The sequence below is a fragment of the Moschus berezovskii genome, chromosome 25 (assembly GCF_049115385.1).
Source record: "Moschus berezovskii isolate FMDL1 chromosome 25, NW_MosBer_1.0, whole genome shotgun sequence".
In the NCBI taxonomy this organism is placed as follows: Eukaryota; Metazoa; Chordata; class Mammalia; order Artiodactyla; family Moschidae; genus Moschus; species Moschus berezovskii.
The window spans coordinates 50,932,319-50,952,078 of NC_142484.1; the positions used below are offsets into that span (position 1 = coordinate 50,932,319).

Sequence of the window (19,760 nt, forward strand, 5' to 3'; positions counted from 1 at the left end):
CTTTTTAATATGCTATCTAGGTTGGTCATAACTTTCCTTCCAAGGAGTAAGTGTCTTTTAATTTCATCGCTGCAATCAGCATTTGCAGTGATTTTGGAGCCCAAAATTAAAGTCTGACACTGTTTCCTCATCTATTTCCCATGAAGTGATGGGACCTGATGCCATGATCTTCGTTTTCTGAATGTTGAGCTTCAAGCCAAACTTTTCACTCTCCTCCTTCACTTTCATCAAGAGGCTTTTTAGTTCTTCTTCACTTTCTGCCATAAGGGTGGTGTTATCTGCATATCTGAGGTTATTGATATTTCTCCCAGCAATCTTGATTCCAGCTTGTGCTTCTTCCAGCCCAGTGTTCCTCATGATGTCCTCTGCATAGAAGTTAAATAAGCAGGGTGACAATGTACAAACTTGACGTACTCCTTTTCCTATTTGGAACCAGTCTGTTGTTCCATGTCCAGTTCTAACTGTTGCTTCCTGACCTGCATACAGGTTTCTCAAGAGGCAGGTCAGGTGGTCTGGTATTCCCATCTCTTTCAGAATTTTCCACAGTTTATTGTGATCCACACAGTCAAAGGCTTTGGCACAGTCAATAAAGCAGAAATAGATGTTTTTCTGGAACTCTCTTGCTTTCTCCATGATACAGCAGATGTTGGGAATTTGATCTCTGGTGCCTGTACCTTTTCTAAAACCTGCTTGAACATCTGGGAGTTCACGGTTCACATATTGCTGAAGCCTGGCTTGGAGAATTTTTAGCATGACTTTACTAGATGAGTGCAATTGTCTTAGTGGTGATGAACTCCTTTAGCTTATGATTGTCTTTTAAAACTTTCCTTCAATTCTGAATGATACCTTACCAGATAGATTATTTTGGGTGGTAGATTTTTTCTCCATTTCAGCACTTGAATATATCCTAACATTTACTTCTGGCCTGCAAATTTTCTGCTAAAAAGTCACCTGATAGTGTTATTAGAGTCTTCTTGTTTATAACTAGTTGCTTTTCTCTTGCTGCTTTTAAGAGTCCCTCTTTATATTTAATTTTGGTACTTTAATTATAATATGTCTTGCTGTGGACTCTCTGTGCTTCCTGCACATGGATGTCTGTTTCCCTTCCAAGATTAGGAAAGTTTTCAGCTAGTATATCTTCAAATATACCATCTTCCCCCTTTCTCTCTCTGTTCTCAGATGGGACCTTTAGTGTGTTTATTAGTGTGTTTTATGTTGCCCCAGGGGTCTGTTAAAGTATCCTCTTTTTTTTAACTCTTTTTTTGTTGTTGCTTTTTCTGTTCAGCTTGGAATCTCCACTGCTCTTTCTTCCAGTTCCCTGATCCTTTCCTCCACATCACCTAATCTACTGTTGATTCCTTCTGTAGTATTTTTTTCCTTCAGTTATTGTATTCCTCAGCTGTTTGGTGGTTCTTTATATTTTCTAAATCTTCGTTAAACTTCTCACTCTGCTCATCCATTTTATTTTCCCAAGCTCATTAAACATCTTTATGATTGTCGTCTTAAACTCGATGGTGGAAGATCGCTCCTCTCCACTTTGCTTAGTTCTTCTGGGGTTTGGTCTTGTTCTTTCATCTAGGGAATATTCTCCATCTCCTTGTTTTCTATATTTTCTGTATTTGTTTCATGTGTTCGGTAGTTCAGTTGTGTTTCTCAACCTTGGAAACGTCGCATTGGGCAGGAGAGGGCCCTTGCAGCCCAGCCGCACACTAGCCTCTTGTTACGAGGGCTGTGTGTTCTAGCGATGCCTCCTGTGTGGGTTGCACGGGCTCTTTTGTTGTGACAGTCAGCTACTGTGGGTGTGCTGGCAGGCAGGCTGGCTGTCATCCTTGGTAGCTGCCAGGCCCTGCCACATGCAGTGGCCGACGGCCCACTGTGGACCAGGTTGGATCCCAGAGTAGCTGGCCACATGGCTCAGGGTGGGGGTGGGGGAATGGGCCTGGGCTGTGCCAGTCCACTCATGGACAGAGTTGTTAACAGCATAGTTTTGAATTGGTAGTGTCAATGTGAACTCATGATATAATTATTAGAATTGCATTGCTGACTCTGCTGAAAAATACCAAAGCTGACAGCAATAAGCATTCCTAGCACCAGATCATGGTTTCTAAATGCCACTTCTAACTAAAAAGAAACCAACACTTCTTGAAGTTATAGATAAATCAATAATGGAGCAGGGATATATATAAGATGACTGAAAAAATTACCAGTAGCAGTTACTGGAAAGCAAGAAAACTATCAAAGACTGCTTGGGTAGTGTCAAAACATCACAAGAGCCCACTTAAGAAAGCACCGTGTGTGCATCAATATAGTCCTTTTCTACATGAAGTGTGTATACATGTGTGCATGCTAAGTCACTTCTGTCATGTCCTAGCTCTGTGCAATCCCACGGACTGTAGCCCACCAGGCTCCTCTTTCCATGGAATTCACCAAGCAGGAATGCTGGAGTGGGTTGCCATGCCAGCCTCCAGGGGGTCTTCCCAACCCAGGGATCAAACCTGCATCTCCTGCATTGCAGGCAGATTCCTTACTGCTGAGTCACCGAGAAAGCCCTTACATGAAGTGTACTTCAAAGTAACCAAATAATTAAACAGAACTTTCTTATTAGAACTATTCTAGCTAATAATTGAGGAAGAAATCATAGAATTAAAATGGTGCTGTTTTGCACTTTAACGAATTAGCATCGCTTCATGATCAGAGTGGCCAATATCACAGAATAAGATGAGAACCCGACATTATGTATCTCTAGATGGAAATACACAGTTTCACCCATGAGGGGCTTTTGTCAAAAAAAAAAAAAAAAGGGAAGAAGGAAATTAAATGGGAATTTTATTAAGTCTTCTGTATAAAACTGCCAATATAAGAAATACAGGGGACAGAGGAACATGTAAAACAAAACTATAGGGATACAATAAGCAAAATTCAGACTGTGGGAACAAAATAAGAAAGAGCTCAGCTTTTTGATTAATAGCAACAGCAACATGAAAACTGCAAGGGAGACGTGGGGGGAGAAGCTATAGATTAAGAGATGACTGATGGAGACACCAATCAGGTACAGTGCGTGTGCCTTATTTGCACATCTTGGTTAAAAGAAACTATGAAAATATATATTCACAAGTACGCAAGCATATATACCTCATTAAAAAACAATTACAGAAGTATGAACACCAACTGAATATTTAAAGACATTAAGGAGTTGTTGTTTTCTCTGTTTAGATGCAATAGTGGTATTATGAGTGTGTGTGATATGTGTGTGTTTACTTTGACTCCCTGTCTTTCAGAGATGTACACGGAAATTACATGATGGCTAGGATGTGTTTCAAAATAATACAAGGGAGTAGATGGGAAAAATGAAGGAGCATAAAGATAAAGCAAGATTAGTCATGAACTGATCATTGCCACAGCTGAGTGATGAATCCTCAAGGGTTCATCAAGCTATAACTTTTATAAAATTCTCCTGAAAAGTTTGGAAACAAAGTACTTTCCAGAAAGGAACAACTTGGGACCCCGCTCCAGCTACCATTAGCTTTCGCACCGCGCTCTTCGGTAGACCTCTGTCCCAAGGAGAAGCGCCTCTGCTCGCTCCTCTTTTTCCTTTGCCTCTTCCTTGCTGCTTATCCTGCCGTTGCGTCCACATCGAGTCCACCATAGAGCAGGAAGAGCACATAACCAGAATGTAAGCTAATGGGAACTTAACAAACCGAGGTCACCTTGGGATGTCCTACACTGAGCCTCCGATAATCTTCCGAACTATCGTCCTCCTGGGGTTGTCTCATCTGTTCAATTAATAGTGAGAATGTTGATCCTCACAGTTTATATTCCTGTTCATGTGAACTGCTGGTTTATTGTCAATCTCTAATTACAGCGCGCTTTCGTAAGAATCTCCCTACCTATTAAAACGACTGAAGGATCCAAGGACACAGAGGGAAGAGAGAGGGAGGGGCCTCTTATCAGTGAGTACATTGGCAACGGTCATCACTCTTGTCTTCTTTTAACTATAGGTATTTATCAAAGTGCTGGATAATAATGATAATGGCCCAGAATTCTCTCAGCCAAATTACGATGTGACCATTTCCGAGGATGTGCTTCCCGATACAGAAATCCTGCAGATTGAAGCCACAGACAGAGACGAGAAGCACAAGCTGAGCTACACCGTCCACAGCAGCATAGACTCCGTCAGCATGAGGAAGTTCCGCATAGACCCCAGCACAGGCGTCCTCTACACGGCCGAGAGGCTGGACCACGAAGTGCAAGACAAGCACATCCTGCACATAATGGTAGGACCAGACTGCTTAACGCTTTCCTAGCAGAAGCATCTTCTTAAGCCACACGCCTTAGCCGCCAGGCAGGGAGGGCCCTTGAATTTTGTAAGTAGTAGTAAATTTGATCTTTTCACAGCAGGGTTGCCTTCATTCTTGCCTTTTTACTTCAGTGAAGAATTACTGTCGTTAGGTAGTGACTCCCTATTTTTGCCAAACTGAAATATTAGACGAATTGTATAGTAAAAGCTCATGACAGCCTGACTTGAGAGGGAAGGAATAGGCTGTGTTTCCATAAATCTCCGAGGCTGTGGTATTGGTTCGCGTCCAGAAGATTTGGTGGAAAAGTTTAAAAGAAGTTCCTTGAGAAGATAATCACAAGGGTAATCCTTTATTTGACCTGTACAGTCCTTAGTCCTTAGAAGCATTTAGAGGACTGATTTATTACTTATTGCACTGGCATTGGACCTAGCAATAAATACTGGCTCACAAAAGAGATCTCAGAACTCACCAAAGCCTGGAGAAATAAGTCTAAATTTGGGTTCATAGGGTCTCCAAATTATGTAGAAGTCACTTTCATTTTAAAGCAAAGTTCGAAGAATTTGCATAAATGAGAAGTAAAGATTAGTAAGAAAACACCCTTGTTTATGACCTAGAACATGTCCCTTTAACTACCCAAGAGCCCCCTGGGCAATTTCACAGCTACTGCCTATCAGCGACCCTGCGTTCCTTAAGGCTGGGGAGGAGGGCAGAGACTTCATTTCTGTACCGATTGACTCTAAGATGCACTAAGATGCTATCAATTCACAAGTGGCTGCAGTAATTTCCAGTAAGTGCTGCTCTTTCTTTCCACGTCTGGAAACCTCTGTGGGCAAGAGGAAAGCCGAGTGCCATGGCGTTGGCTGTGGCTTTCAGATGAGAGTGCGGGGAGTGGAGGAGGGACTCAGGTTCATCAGATGCATTCCTCTGGCTGCTCATTCACACATTCATTGAACAGATATTTCTCCAGCACCCACTGTGTATTACATTCTGTTCTAGGCACTGAGGATGTGAAAGAGACAAAGTCCTTGCACCCTTGGACATTCTATTGGAAAAGACCTAGATTTCCATAATCCCAAAATACAGAGCCCAGCTTGGTCCTTAGGTGGGGCAGGCTGGTCTATAGACAGGGCACTCAGCATGCTCACTGGCTAGCATTTATATGTATCTCTTCAGGAACAGAAATCCCCTTCCAGCGACTAACACCATTCTTACCATTCTTCAAGCCATGTCTGTTCATTCTTTCCTTAAATAACTCAGAGTTCAGTGTGCTCACCCTGTATCATTTATTATTTATGTAACTGAGTGTTTAGAGCAAACAACTCCTTTATGCTGCCTTTCTCCAAGCTAAGCCCTTTTAGTCATTTTGCTCAACTCCTTTCAGGGACTATTTCTGAAAACCCCTTCCCCTTATATCTAAAGGTAGGGTAAGGGATAGGGCCTTTCTTGGTAGATTTTCTGATTTCTTCAGATCTCTCTGAAGTTAGGGGATCTGCACCTGAACAAGAAAAAAAGCACACATTGGATTAATGCTACATACATTTATAGCAAAATCATGTGTTGTATAATTGATTAGTTGCAAACTTCTGCCATAGGACTGGAAAAGGTCAGTTTTCATTCCAATCCCAAAGAAAGGCAATGCCGAAGAATGCTCAAACTACTGCACAATTGCCCTCATCTCACAAGCTCAACATCCATTGGACCATCAAAAAAGCAAGAGAGTTAAAGTAAAACATCTATTTCGGCTTTATTGACTACAACAAAGTAGACTGGTTTGACTGTGTGGATCACAACAAACTGGAAAATTCTTCAAGAGATGGGAATACCAGACCACTTGATCTGCCTCCTGAGAAATCTGTATGCAGGTCAGGAACCAACAGTTAGAACTGGACATGGAACAAAGGACTGGCTCAAAATTGGGAAAGGAGTACATCAAGGCTGTAAATTTTCACTCTGCTTATTTAACTTATATGCAGAGTACATCATGTGAAAAGCTGGCCTGGAAGAAGCACAAGCTGGAATCAAGGTTGCCGGGAGAAATATCAGTAACCTCAGATATGCAGATGACACCACCCTTATGGCAGAAAGTGAAGAAGAACTAAAGAGCTTCTTGATAAAAGTGAAAGAGGAGAGTGAAAAAGCTGCCTTAAAATTCAACATCAAGAAAACTAAGACCATGGCATCTGGTCCCATCACTTCATGGGAAATAGATGGGGAAACAGTGGAAACAGTGTCAGACTTTATTTTCTTGGGCTCCAAAATCACTGCAGATGGTGACCGCAGCCATGAAATTAAAAGACACTTGCTCCTTGGAGGAAAAGCTATGACCAACCTAGACAGCATATTAAAAAGCAGAGACTTTACTTTGCCAATAAAGGTCCATCTGGTCAAAGCTATGTTTTTTTTCAATAGTCATGTACTGATGTGAGTTGGACTATAAAGAACGCTGAGCGCCGAAGAATTGATGCTTTTGAACTGTGGTGTTGGAGAAGACTTGAAAGTCACTGATGCTGAAGCTGAAACTCCATCACTTTGGCCACCTGATGCGAAATACTGACTTGCTGGAAAAGACCCTGATGCTGGGAAAGATTGAAGTTGGGAGGAAAAGGGGATGACAGAGGATGAGATGGTTGGATGGCATTACTGACTCGATGGACATGAGTTTTACTAAGTTCTGGGAGTTGGTGATGGACAGGGAAGCCTGGTGTCCTGAAGTCCATGGGATCGCAAAGAGTCAAACATGACTGAGCGACTGAACTGAACTGAACTGAACTAAGCTCCTGCCGTATGAAAACCAAGGAGAACTTTAAAGCAGTCAGGCAAGATTCTTTGGTATTTCACTGTGTAGGGGTGTCACATTTTAGAAACTAAGATTTGGCTCATCTTCCCAGTGGTTAGGGTTCTCTCTTAGCTCTGGACCTTTATTTATATTGGTTCCTCTTGCCTGAAATATATGCCACACACCACCTCCCCCAGCCTTTTACCACTTCTACTTGGTTTTGTAAGCTAGGCTACATTCTTCTTACTGCTTACTCATGTTTTGGCATTTATCTCTTTGCCTTTTATCTGACTACTTACTTGTTTGCATTCCCTAGTCAACTACTGAGGGCGGGAACTGTGTCTAATCAGTGCTGAGACACCTGGGGCCATCCTGGGGCTTAATAGATAATAGAGGGTAATAGATGTTTGTTGAGTGAAGGAATGAATGACAGTGCCTGCATTGCATTAATTACTTCCACATTTCAGTTTCCCCTTTAGAAGAGCCGCCATCCACCATTCCATTAGCAACTGTTCAGGCAAATTACAGAGGGCTGGGTGAGGGAGATCAGAGGGAAATGCTGTGTTTGTGATATTCAGGCTTCAGTTCCACAAGCACGAACTGGACACAGGCCAGAGGCCAGGCTTAATGCTGAGCAATACAGTGTGGCCCCAGCTCTCACCATGTTCACAATCAGTGTCCCCACTTGCTAGACGCACTGCTAGTTACTGAGAACCTACTCGGCCTGGGAATGGGTCAGGCACTTTCCATGCATGATTTCATTTTGATTTCACTGTAGGCACAGCCATGTGAATTCTTTGCAACTTAAAGATTTTAGTTCTATTGCTTCTTGTATTTTGCCTCAAGGTCAGAGATCAGGAGTTTCCTTATCGAAGAAACTTGGCCCGAGTCATCGTGAATGTGGAAGATGCTAACGATCACAGCCCTTATTTTACCAACCCACTCTATGAAGCGTCTGTGTTTGAATCGGCTGCTCTGGGATCAGCTGTACTGCAGGTGACGGCTCTGGACAAAGACAAAGGGGAAAATGCAGAACTCACATATACCATAGAAGCAGGTGAGAGCTGCTGCAGACGGCAGCGTCATGCATGGCACTGGACTCTCAGTGGTGTTTACCACCGTGTAAAATTCTCATAGTTACCATGTCTCCAAATGGATTTTTTGGCCAAGCAACTGCCCTATTTGCTCAATGATGGTGTATTAAGTTCTTGGCATTTCAGTAATATGTTTTCCATCATTGACAGCAAAGAAAGAGTTTCCTTTTATTGTGTTCAATCTCAGATTTTTCTGGAATGGAGAAGAGAGAAGACTGCGTAATAAACTCTGTGGCTTTTTCTGATGGGTCAACAAGTCCGTGGCCTCAGACTGAAATAACCAAAGCCTCCCATTATAGGAGGGCTGCCAGACAGTTCTGTGAATTGAATCTTAAAGATCATTGTTTACTTGTCAGTAGGTAGGCTGTGGGCTGTGGACTTCAAAAATGCCTACACCCCTCACACCCTGGTTCTCACAAACTCCCTTCATTGGAGTTGATATGAGTGGCATGGTAGTGGGTAGTGACTCAACAGCCTGCTTAACCTGACAGATAAATGAATACAGGCTCTTGTGTTGTTAAAACTTGAGAGTATTTTAAAAATTCAATTTTAATATCTAGAAGGCAAGACCATAGTTTACTGATGGTCTGCAGATGGACACTTAGAAAACACTTATGACAGAAGAGATGAATGTCCAAGCAAGGAGAGGACCGTAAGCCTAAAAACTACAAAGATCCTTTTTCTGCTCAATTTTCCCTGTCCCTGTTCTGTCTTTTTTGAACATTCAGGCCACATATTTCCATAATGTTCTGCAACATTATGTCTGCCGTGCATAATGCCAAATGCTGTCTCCTTTCACGCTAGCGCTGGAAAGGCTTTCTCTTGATTTAAATAAGGAGCATTTTTGAGAGTGGTTGAATTAAAATATGAATGTTAGAATGACAACTTTGGACTAAAAATTTTTAGGAAAAAAAGCCAACAACCTTCTTTAAAAATAGCCCCTCTATTGAATGACAATATAAAACTATTTCCTGTATGAGACACTGACATTTTACATGAGTCTGTGTAAACTCTATACCAAAAAAAAAAAAACAAGAAAAGACATGGGTTCATAACAGCCAGGTGCCTCAAGAGAATTAGTCCATTTCTTTTCCAGTTTTCCATAGAGTTTCCTTTCAGGCTAAAGCCTGACGGTGCATGTGTATGTAGATGTGTGCTAAGTCGCTTCAGCCGTGTCCAACTCTGGGCCCCTGTGGACTGTAGCCGCCATGGGATCCTCCAGCAAGAACACTGGGTGGGGAGCTGTGTCCTCCTCCAGGGGCTCTTCCTGACCCCGGGATCAAGCCCGTGTCTTCTATGTCTCCTGCATTGGCAGGTGGGTTCTTTACCACTAGTGCCACCTGGGAAGGCCAAGCCTGACAGTCCTTTTCTTAAAACGCTATTTTGCATTTCTTGTTTATCACAGGCCATTTTAATTATTTTGTTATTCAGTCCTTGTTCCTTTAGTTTCACAAATAATATAGGGAAACTTTAAAAAATAAATGTTTAAATACTGTCACAGGAAACGTGGCAATTCAATAACTATATTCATTCTATCAGTTCAGTTCAGTTCAGTCGCTCAGTCGTGTCCGACTCTTTGCGACCCCATGAATCACAGCACGCCAGGCCTCCCTGTCCATCACCATCTCCCCTAATCATGTGTGTTTTTTTCTTTTCTCCTCATTTATTTATGCATATACCTTCTTTTATATCATTGTAATCATTTAGGTATATGGTTTTATTTCTACTTTTCTTAACATCTTCTAAGTATTTGTCTGTGTGTCTACTTGTTTTTTATATTTGTCATTAGGGCTACTACTTCTCCTCTCAGATAGCCAGACAATTTCAAAACCAATTTGGAGGTTCTCAAAGAGTAATTTAAGGGTAACTTACCATCCAGCTGAAAGTTCTGCGTCGTTTATCTTTCAGCTTCCAAAGACTGTAGCCAAGTGCTAATCATGGAGAAAGAATTCAGTCATTTCTTCAATTAAAGCTAGGGAGAAAAGTTTTTTTTTCCCTTAAAATTTCTTTTATACAGAAAACTTGAATTTCCAGAAAACCCAAGGCATGCTTCGTATCTCAAAGAATAACCTTTGATTAGGTGTGTAAAAAACTAATGAGAATTACAGGACAGACAGACCTATGCTTGACCTGAACTGGTTCTGGTTAAGCCAAGTTTCTTTGGAGATCATGGTAGGAGACAGGCAGATCCCAGCTAGTTCAGGAGTTTGAAGTAAATAGCAAGTTTGGTGTAAAGTGTTGTTGTTTAGTCGCTAAGTCATGCCCCTCTCACAAAGCTCAATAAGCAAGATTTCACTCTGTTTACTGGTGGTCCATATTTAAGGCTTCCCTGGTGGCTCAATGATAAAGAATCTGCCTACCAATGCAAGAGACACAGAGACTTGGGTTCCATGCCTGGGTCAGGAAGATCCCCTGGAGAAGGAAATGGCAGCCCACTCCAGTATTCTTGCCTGGAAGATGCCATGGACAGAGGAGCCTGGTGGGCTACAGTCCATGGGGTCGCAAAGAGTCGGACACGATTGAGTGACTAAACAGCAATACATTTCCTGTCCCCTGCCTGGCCTGAAGTAACTACTGAAGCTTTTTTTTTTTTTTTTAAACTAATTAATTTGGCTGCACCAAGTCTCGGTTGTATCCTGAGGGATCTTTGGTTACGGCATATGGGATCTAGTTCTCCAGCCAGGGATCAAACCTGGGCCCCTGCCTTGGCAGCTCAGAGTCCCAGGCACAGGATCTCCAAGGAAGTCCCAGAAGCTTTTTGTTTTCACCCAAAGGCCTGAGGTAGACTCAAGTGCAGAACTTCAGGGTTGACGTTTGGCGCCAGCAGTGGTTCACAGGTGGCTTGGAGAGAGGGCAGTACAGGGGAGAGAAGCACTAGGAAAGAGCTAAGTTACGACGGGAGGGAGCGTATTAGACCCCAACATGGATACAGATGAAGAGTTAATCTTTTTTGGGTCTACCTCAGTCATTCAACAAATATTTATTGAGCTCCTTTTTTGTGCCAGGCACTGTGCTGTATACCAGATTCATAATGGTAGGTAACGTCAGCACAGCTTTTGCCCAGTTGCCAAAAGTCTATAAGAAGCCATGCCATTGTTATTGCTGAGTCACTAAATCGTGTCTGACTCTTTGAAACCCCATGATGTCGCCCACCAGGTTCCTCCAGCCATGGGCTTTGCTAGGAGGAATAATGGTGTGGGTTGCCATTTCCTTGTCTAGGGGATCTCCCCGATCCAGAGATAGAACCCACATCTCCCTGCATTGGTATAGATTCCAAGAAAACAAGCAGAGATTAGCTTCCAAAGATTCAAGTAGAGCAGAAGAGCGAAGGCAGGAAGTGGATTCCAAGTAAGCAGGACAGCGCACTGAAGAGAGAGAGGCAAAGCGGCCGCTGCACAGCGTCCTGGGGCGGGGCGCCAAGGAGGCCAGCAGCCACAGGGCCACAGAGCGGGGCCACGCTGCTCAGGGCCAAAGGCTGGGGCCTCGGTCAGCCCTGCCGTGTGCCTTGCTGTTATGCCCTGAGCCGGGAGGAAGAAAAGTCTCACCTGAAAACTCCAGATGGGGCCCCGTAATGAAGATGTAGCATTCAGGCCTGCATGTCAGGTGTCTCTATATTTGCCTCCCCTGAGATGCTACAGTGAAATGATTCCTGCCTTCTTGTGAGGGTCTGTGAATCAAATTTTGGAGCACAGTCAATTCCACAGTATCATTCACTGAAAATTTGCAAGCTTGTTCCTGAGCTCATTGGCCTTCTTGTTGTCATCATGAAATGGTCATGTTCAGGTGGCATGTCCACATTTGGGGTCAGATTCAAATTCTTTACCTCTGTTAGATTTGCTCCCTCTCAAGAAATAAACTAGCATACAAATAGACTTCACAGGAACATGACATTTTTGTTTTCAGACTTGGAAAAGTTTAATGAACAAGTACGCAGTAAGAAGTGTGTAAATAGCTGTAGCTATTGTATATTTTGACTCTTGTGACCCCATAGGCTGTAGCCCACCAGGTTCCTCTGTCCATGGGATTTCCCATGCAGGAACACTGGAGTGGGTTGCCATTTCCTACTCCAGGGGATCTTCCTGAGTCAGGGATCGAACCCATGTCTCCTACATTGGCTGGCAGATTCTTTACCACTGAGCCACCAGGGAAGCTCCATATTTCAATAAGCACTGTACTTGCCTACCTTCTCAATTCTGAAGCCTATCCTAATGATAATAACATTTAAACTCTCTGTATGTTGCCATACTGTAGAACTTCACACAGTACGAAAAACTCTGATATATTTGAATAACCGAGATTTTTAATGTGTGAAAGAATGGGGACCCAGAAGCATGTGTGTTGTTTGAGCAGTAGGGGACAGCCAGAAAGAAAGCCATATGGTGAAGGAGGCTGCTTCCCGTTGTTCATGACCTGTGAGCCGCGTTCTCTGCGCGTTTTGTGTCCCCCACTCTCTCCTCTTTTCCTCACCCTCCACAGTCCCGGGCGTCACCCCCCACCTGCCTCAGAGGAAGGCCTCTCAGCTTCCGCAGTGTCGGGGTGCACAGCGGGGTGCAGCCTCCCCGTCTCCTGAGGTTTACGCAAGTTCTTGGTTTCAGTGCCGCTTCTGATGAACAGTTCTGAGCTTCACCAGAAACCTCTCAGAAGTTTAGCAAGTAGAATGGCTACAGATTGAAACACTGCCTTGTCATTCGTTATGTCCACTGTACGTCCATGTGTGCATGTGTGTGTGTGTGTTGGAGTATAGGGGATTTGGAAAAACTTCTCACAGCTTACAAAGCAAGTGATGACTTGAGAAGACTCCTCCATGCCTGAGCAGCAAACCCCTCCCCCTCACCCAGGTCATGTTGGGAATGAAGTTGATCCTGATGATGTGAAACAATACCAATTCCATGCAGCAAAACTTACCTTTGGGATAATCTTAAACCAAATGGTGATTTGATACTGTTCGGACGCGATTCCTATGACCTTCTTTCTCACAGCATAGAACATGGAGTTGTGGTGCTGGTTTCAGGATAAATGCCATTCTACCAGTGTCACCGGCATGTGCCAGCCCAATCTGGGAATAAGAAAGTCCTAAGCATTCTTACTTGGAGAAGGCAATGGCACCCCACTACAGTACTCTTGCCTGGAAAATCCCATGGACGGAGGAGCCTGGTAGGCTGCAGTCCATGGGGTCACTACGATTCGGACACGACTGAGCAACTTCACTTTCACTTTTCACTTTCATGCATTGGAGAAGGAAATGGTGACCCACTCCAGTGTTCTTGCCTGGAGAATCCCAGGGACGGGGGAGCCTGGTGGGCTGCCATCTATGGGGTCACACAGAGTCAGACACGACTAAAGCGGCTTAGCAACAGCAGCAGCAGCAAGCATTCTTACTAGAAAAGTCTTTCATACAAACTCTTATTTCCCGGTTGGAAACTACATAAGTGCTGTGCTATTTTTCTTGTTTACCTGGATTAAGAAGATACTAATCTGAAATTCACAATGTACTGGAAAATTCATTTCAAAGTCTTTTGAATATCCTTTTAGGGAAGTTTTTCATTTTATTTCAGGATAAGGTGGAGTGAAAACAAATAATTGCTTCTATTTGCCATTCTGTGTAAAGTAGCCTCAAGATGAAGAGTTAATCTTCAGAAAATGACCCACTTGAACTCATTTTCTTGTTGATTTCTCTCTTGCAGGGAACACTGGGAACACATTTAAGATTGAACCGGTCCTGGGCATCATCACAGTTTCCAAAGAACCAGACATGACGACAATGGGTCAGTTTGTCCTGTCAGTCAAAGTCACAGATCAGGGTTCCCCACCGATGTCTGCCACTGCCATTGTACGCATTTCTGTCACCATGTCTGATAATTCTAACCCCAGGTTCACTCACAAAGACTACCAAGCAGAAGTGAATGAAAATGTTGATGTTGGAACATCTGTCATTCTAATCTCTGCCATCAGTCAATCCACTCTCATTTATGAAGTGAAAGATGGAAATGTTGATGGGATCTTCACCATAAATCCCTATTCAGGAGTCATCACCACTCGGAAGGCACTGGATTACGAGTGGACTTCCTCTTATCAGCTCATTGTCCAGGCCACCAACATGGCAGGAATGGCTTCCAATGTCACCGTCAATATTCAGATTGTTGATGAAAACGACAATGCGCCAGTTTTTCTCTTTTCTCAATATTCAGGCAGCCTCAGCGAGGCGGCCCCCATCAATAGCATTGTCAGGAGCTTGGATAACAGCCCACTGGTGATTCGAGCCACTGATGCTGACAGCAACCGGAATGCTCTGCTTGTGTATCAGATTGTGGAGTCCACAGCCAAGAAGTTCTTCACGGTGGACTCCAGCACAGGGGCAATCAGAACAATTGCCAGCCTGGACCACGAGACCATCGCCCATTTCCATTTCCATGTACATGTGAGAGACAGTGGCAGCCCCCAGCTGACCGCGGACAGTCCCATTGAAGTCAACATAGAGATGACAGATGTGAATGACAACCCACCTGTGTTCACTCAGGCTGTGTTTGAGACTGTCTTACTCCTTCCGACCTATGTCGGAGTGGAGGTTCTGAAAGTTAGTGCCACAGATCCTGACTCCGAGGTACCCCCTGAACTGACGTACAGCCTAATGGAAGGCAGCTTGGATCATTTTTTAATTGACTCGAATAGTGGCGTGCTCACCATAAAAAATAACAACCTCTCCAAAGATCACTACGTGCTGATAGTGAGGGTGTCTGATGGAAAGTTCTATAGTACATCCATGGTCAGCATCTTGGTTAAAGAAGCCATGGACAGTGGCCTCCACTTTACTCAAAACTTTTACTCCACCTCCATCTCAGAGAACAACACTAACATAACCAAAGTTGCTATTGTCAATGCAGTTGGAAATCGCCTTAATGAGCCCTTAAAATATAGCATCTTAAACCCAGGAAACAAGTTCAAGATAAAATCTACCTCAGGGGTCATTCAGACCACCGGAGTCCCCTTTGACCGTGAGGAGCAGGAGGTTTATGAGCTGGTGGTGGAAGCCAGCCGAGAGCTTGACCATCTACGGGTGGCGAGGGTGGTGGTCAGGGTTAGCATCGAAGACATCAACGACAACTCTCCGGTCTTTGTGGGTCTCCCTTACTATGCTGCCGTACAGGTTGACGCTGAGCCTGGCACTCTGATTTACCGGGTGACCGCCATTGACAAAGACAAAGGTGCCAATGGAGAGGTGACCTACATCTTACAGAATGACTATGGCCACTTCGAAATTAACCCTCATTCAGGGAACGTTATCTTAAAAGAAGCATTCAACTCAGACTTGTCCAACATTGAGTATGGAGTCACCATCCTAGCCAGAGATGGTGGAAAGCCCTCTTTGTCCACATCTGTGGAACTTCCCATCACTATTGTATAAACAAAGCGATGCCTGTGTTTGATAAGCCCTTTTATACAGCGTCCGTCAATGAAGATATTGGCATGGACACCCCCATTCTAAGCATCAACGCCACCAGTCCAGAAGGCCAAGGCATCATATATATCATTATTGATGGGGATCTGTATAAACAATTTAACATTGACTTTGACACTGGGGTTCTGAAAGTCATTAGCCCTTTGGATTATGAAATGACATCCGTTTACAAGTTGACAGTAAGAGCCAGTGATGCACTTACTGGGGCCAGGGCTGAAGTTACCATTGACCTGCTTGTTAATGATGTGAATGACAACCCCCCTATTTTCAGTCAACCCACATACAATACAACATTATCAGAAGCATCCCTCATCGGGACACCTGTTTTACAAGTTGTGTCTACTGATGCAGACTCAGGAAACAATAAAATGGTCCATTATCAGATTGTCCAGGATACTTACAACAGCACGGATTATTTTCACATAGATAGCACAAGTGGCTTGATCCTAACCGCGCGAATGCTGGACCACGAGTCAGTGCAACACTGCACTTTGAAAATCAGAGCCACAGATAATGGCTTCCCATCACTGAGCAGCGAGGTCCTGGTTCATATCTATATCTCGGATGTAAACGACAACCCTCCAGTCTTTAATCAGCTCATTTATGAGTCATACGTGAGTGAATTAGCCCCCCGGGGCCATTTTGTAACCTGTGTGCAAGCCTCCGATGCAGACAGCACTGACTTGGACCGGTTGGAATACAGCATTTTATCTGGGAACGACCGGACGAGCTTTCTGATGGACAGCAAGAGTGGCATCATTGCACTGTCCAACCACCGCAAGCAGCGGATGGAGCCTCTGTACAGTCTCAACGTGTCAGTCTCCGATGGTCTGTTCACGAGCACCGCCCAGGTGCATATCAGGGTCCTCGGGGCCAACCTGTACAGCCCTGCCTTTTCGCAGAGCACCTACGTAGCAGAGGTGAGAGAGAACGCAGCCGCTGGGACGAAGGTAATCCACGTTCGGGCCACGGATGGGGACCCGGGGATGTATGGGCAGGTCAGCTATGCCATCATCAATGACTTTGCTAAGGATCGATTCCTCATAGACAGCAATGGACAGGTCACCACAACAGAAAGGCTAGATAGGGAAAACCCTCTGGAAGGAGACATCAGTATTTTTTTGAGGGCCCTTGATGGTGGAGGAAGAACAACTTTCTGTACGGTGAGGGTGATTGTGGTGGATGAAAATGACAACGCCCCTCAGTTCTTGACAGTGGAATACAGAGCCAGCGTCAGGGCAGATGTCGGGCGGGGCCACCTGGTCACGCAGGTCCAAGCCATGGCCCCAGATGATGGAGCAAATGCAAGGATTACTTACTCCCTCTATAGCGAGGCCTCGGTCTCAGTGGCCGATCTCCTGGAAATCGACCCTGACAATGGCTGGATGGTCACCAAGGGCCACTTTAACCAGCTGAAGAACACAGTGCTGTCCTTCTTTGTCAAAGCAGTGGACGGGGGCATCCCAGTGAAGCACTCGCTCATTCCTGTCTACATCCACGTCTTACCCCCCGAAACGTTCGTGCCCTCCTTTCCCCAGTCTCAGTATTCCTTCACCGTGTCAGAAGATACGGCCATTGGGAGCACGGTGGATACTCTGAAGATTTTGCCCACTCAGAAGGTCAAATTCAGCACAGTTAATGGGGAGCGGCTGGAAAATAACAAAGGCAATGTCTTCATCATAGAACAGGAAACAGGCACGATCAAGCTGGACAAGCGTCTTGACCATGAGGTCAGTCCAGCTTTTCACTTCAAAGTGGCAGCCACTATACCCCTGGACAAAGTAGACATTGTGTTCACGGTGGATGTAGACATCAAGGTACTGGATCTGAATGACAACAAGCCAGTCTTTGAAACTTCAAACTACGAGACGATCATCATGGAAGGGATGCCCGTGGGCACCAAACTAACACAGGTGAGAGCCATGGATATGGACTGGGGAGCCAACGGGCAGGTCACCTACTCCCTCCACTCGGATTCCCAGCCCGAGAAGGTGATGGAAGCATTCAGCATCGACAGCAACACAGGCTGGATCAGTACCCTGAAGGACCTGGATCACGAGACAGACCCCGTGTTCACCTTCTCCGTGGTGGCCTCCGACCTCGGGGAAGCCTTCTCGCTTTCTTCCACGGCACTGGTGTCTGTCAGGGTGACAGATATAAATGACAACGCTCCAGTCTTTGCCCACGAGGTGTACCGAGGGAATGTGAAGGAGAGCGACCCTCCGGGCGAGGTGGTAGCCGTCCTCAGCACGTGGGACAGAGACACGTCTGACGTCAATCGCCAAGTGAGCTACCATATTACAGGTACGTCTGCCACCCTCAGGGTTCATTCTGTGCTTCGCTTCCTAAAGAAAGAGGGAAGGTGACAGGGGGCGGGCTTCCCCAGTGGCTCAGCGGTAGAGAATCCAACTGCAATGCAGCAGCCACAGGAGACCCGGGTTCCATCCCTGGGTCGGGAAGATCCCCTGAAGGAGGGTGTGGCAACCCACTCCAGTGTTCTTGCCTGGAGAATCCCACCGACAGAGGAGTCTGGCGGGCTACAGTCCATGGGGTCCCACAGTCAGACATGACTGAAGCGACTTAGCACGCACGCATGCACGGCGAAGGGGTAAGAGTAGGGGAGAAAGACGTGAGACGAGGCTTTGAGGAGTTCCCTTTCCTCTTTGGGGCTGAGACGACTCAGTTCTTTAGCTGTTACTAACTCAGCCTTATTTTGCAGTTCATTGGTTTGCTTGTGACAGATGACCCAGATTGATACTCAATTTTTATCATTTGAAAAAAAGTCCAGCTTTGCTGGTGGTCCAGTGGCTAAGACTCCTTGCTTCCACTCTAAGGGACAAAGGTTTGGTCCCCAGTCAGAGAACTAAGATCCCACATGCCACATAGAGTAGCCAAAATAAAGGAATAAAATTTAAAAAGAGTCCAGCCCAATATCCCAGTTGAAGAAATAAAAATAGCAGGATGCCTAAGAAGCTTTTTGTCTGAAATGAATATAAAGAAATCAAAGTGATGCTTTACTCACCTTTCTTTCCTTACCATTATCACTCATGTCTTTACTGTAGAAATATACATTTTAATGGAAAAAAAACCCAACACTTCCTTTCCACATTACTCTTCTTTTTCTTTATGGAGCTGTTTTCTTAATGTTATTTTCTGTTTAAGGGTCTTAATGCATTTGTGCTTTCAAAGAGGAATTTATTTTTAAGTATATTCCTTTTTCCTACTTTTTGTAATGGTAAGAAAATGAATAGCTTTATTTGTAAGTTTTTCCTGGTAATAAAAACTCAGGTGCATACACACACACATACACGCATGCACACATACAAATCAGAGGGCAATTTTTTTTTTCCCTGAAAAATCTTAAATTATAACTCCAAGTCAAAGGGTATGTCTCCTGACATGGCAAATTTTTTGGATCCCTTTTCTGTCTTTCCAAATAGTAAACAGCAGTTCAATAGGAAAGCCAAAATAGACAAGTGAGGTCACACAGAATGCACACACACACATGTCACCATTGCTCTGAGCATCTTGTGTCAGAGTGAAGATGGTGTATCACTGATCAGGGATAGCTTTCCAGGGGTGATGGCCTTCAGCTTCTAAGAGGAGAGGTTGGTGGTGTGGGAGCAGTCTTCCTGTTTGGGGGTTCTAAAGCTAATATTTTGATGTTGTGCCATTCAAAGGCAGAACATAAGCCAAGTGCCAAAAGATTTCAAAGACTCCATCCATACTTGTAGTCAGGTGGCTTCCCTTTAGGAAAACAACATTATTCAAAGTGAAAAATGAATTAATTAGAATGCCCTTAGGACGCAGAATCTTCTTAAGTACCTTAGTGAGAAAGTTAGTCAATCACCGCAGAAAAAGACCCATAGGAGAGCATCTGTGCCTGTGCTCGGGACCCTCGCACCTCCCCGCACACTCCTCTTCTTTACGCAGCTGCTTTCTTGAGGCTGTTTTCTGTTTAAAGGTCTTAATGCATTGATGCTTTTTCTGATACCTTCCATTGTGTGGTTTTTTTTCATTAAAATGTATATTTCTGCAGTAAAGACATGAGCGATCATGGTGAGGAAAAAAAGGTGAGTACAGTATCACTTTGATTTATTTGCATTCAGGTTCAGACAAAAAGCTTCTTAGGCATT

At 44.4% G+C, this 19,760-nt stretch overlaps 1 pseudogene; it reads left to right on the forward strand.

Moving 5' to 3' along the window:
- The window catches only part of LOC148773947 (protocadherin Fat 3-like), a 181,347-nt pseudogene that overhangs the window by 49,587 nt on the left and 112,000 nt on the right, over positions 1 to 19,760 (forward strand).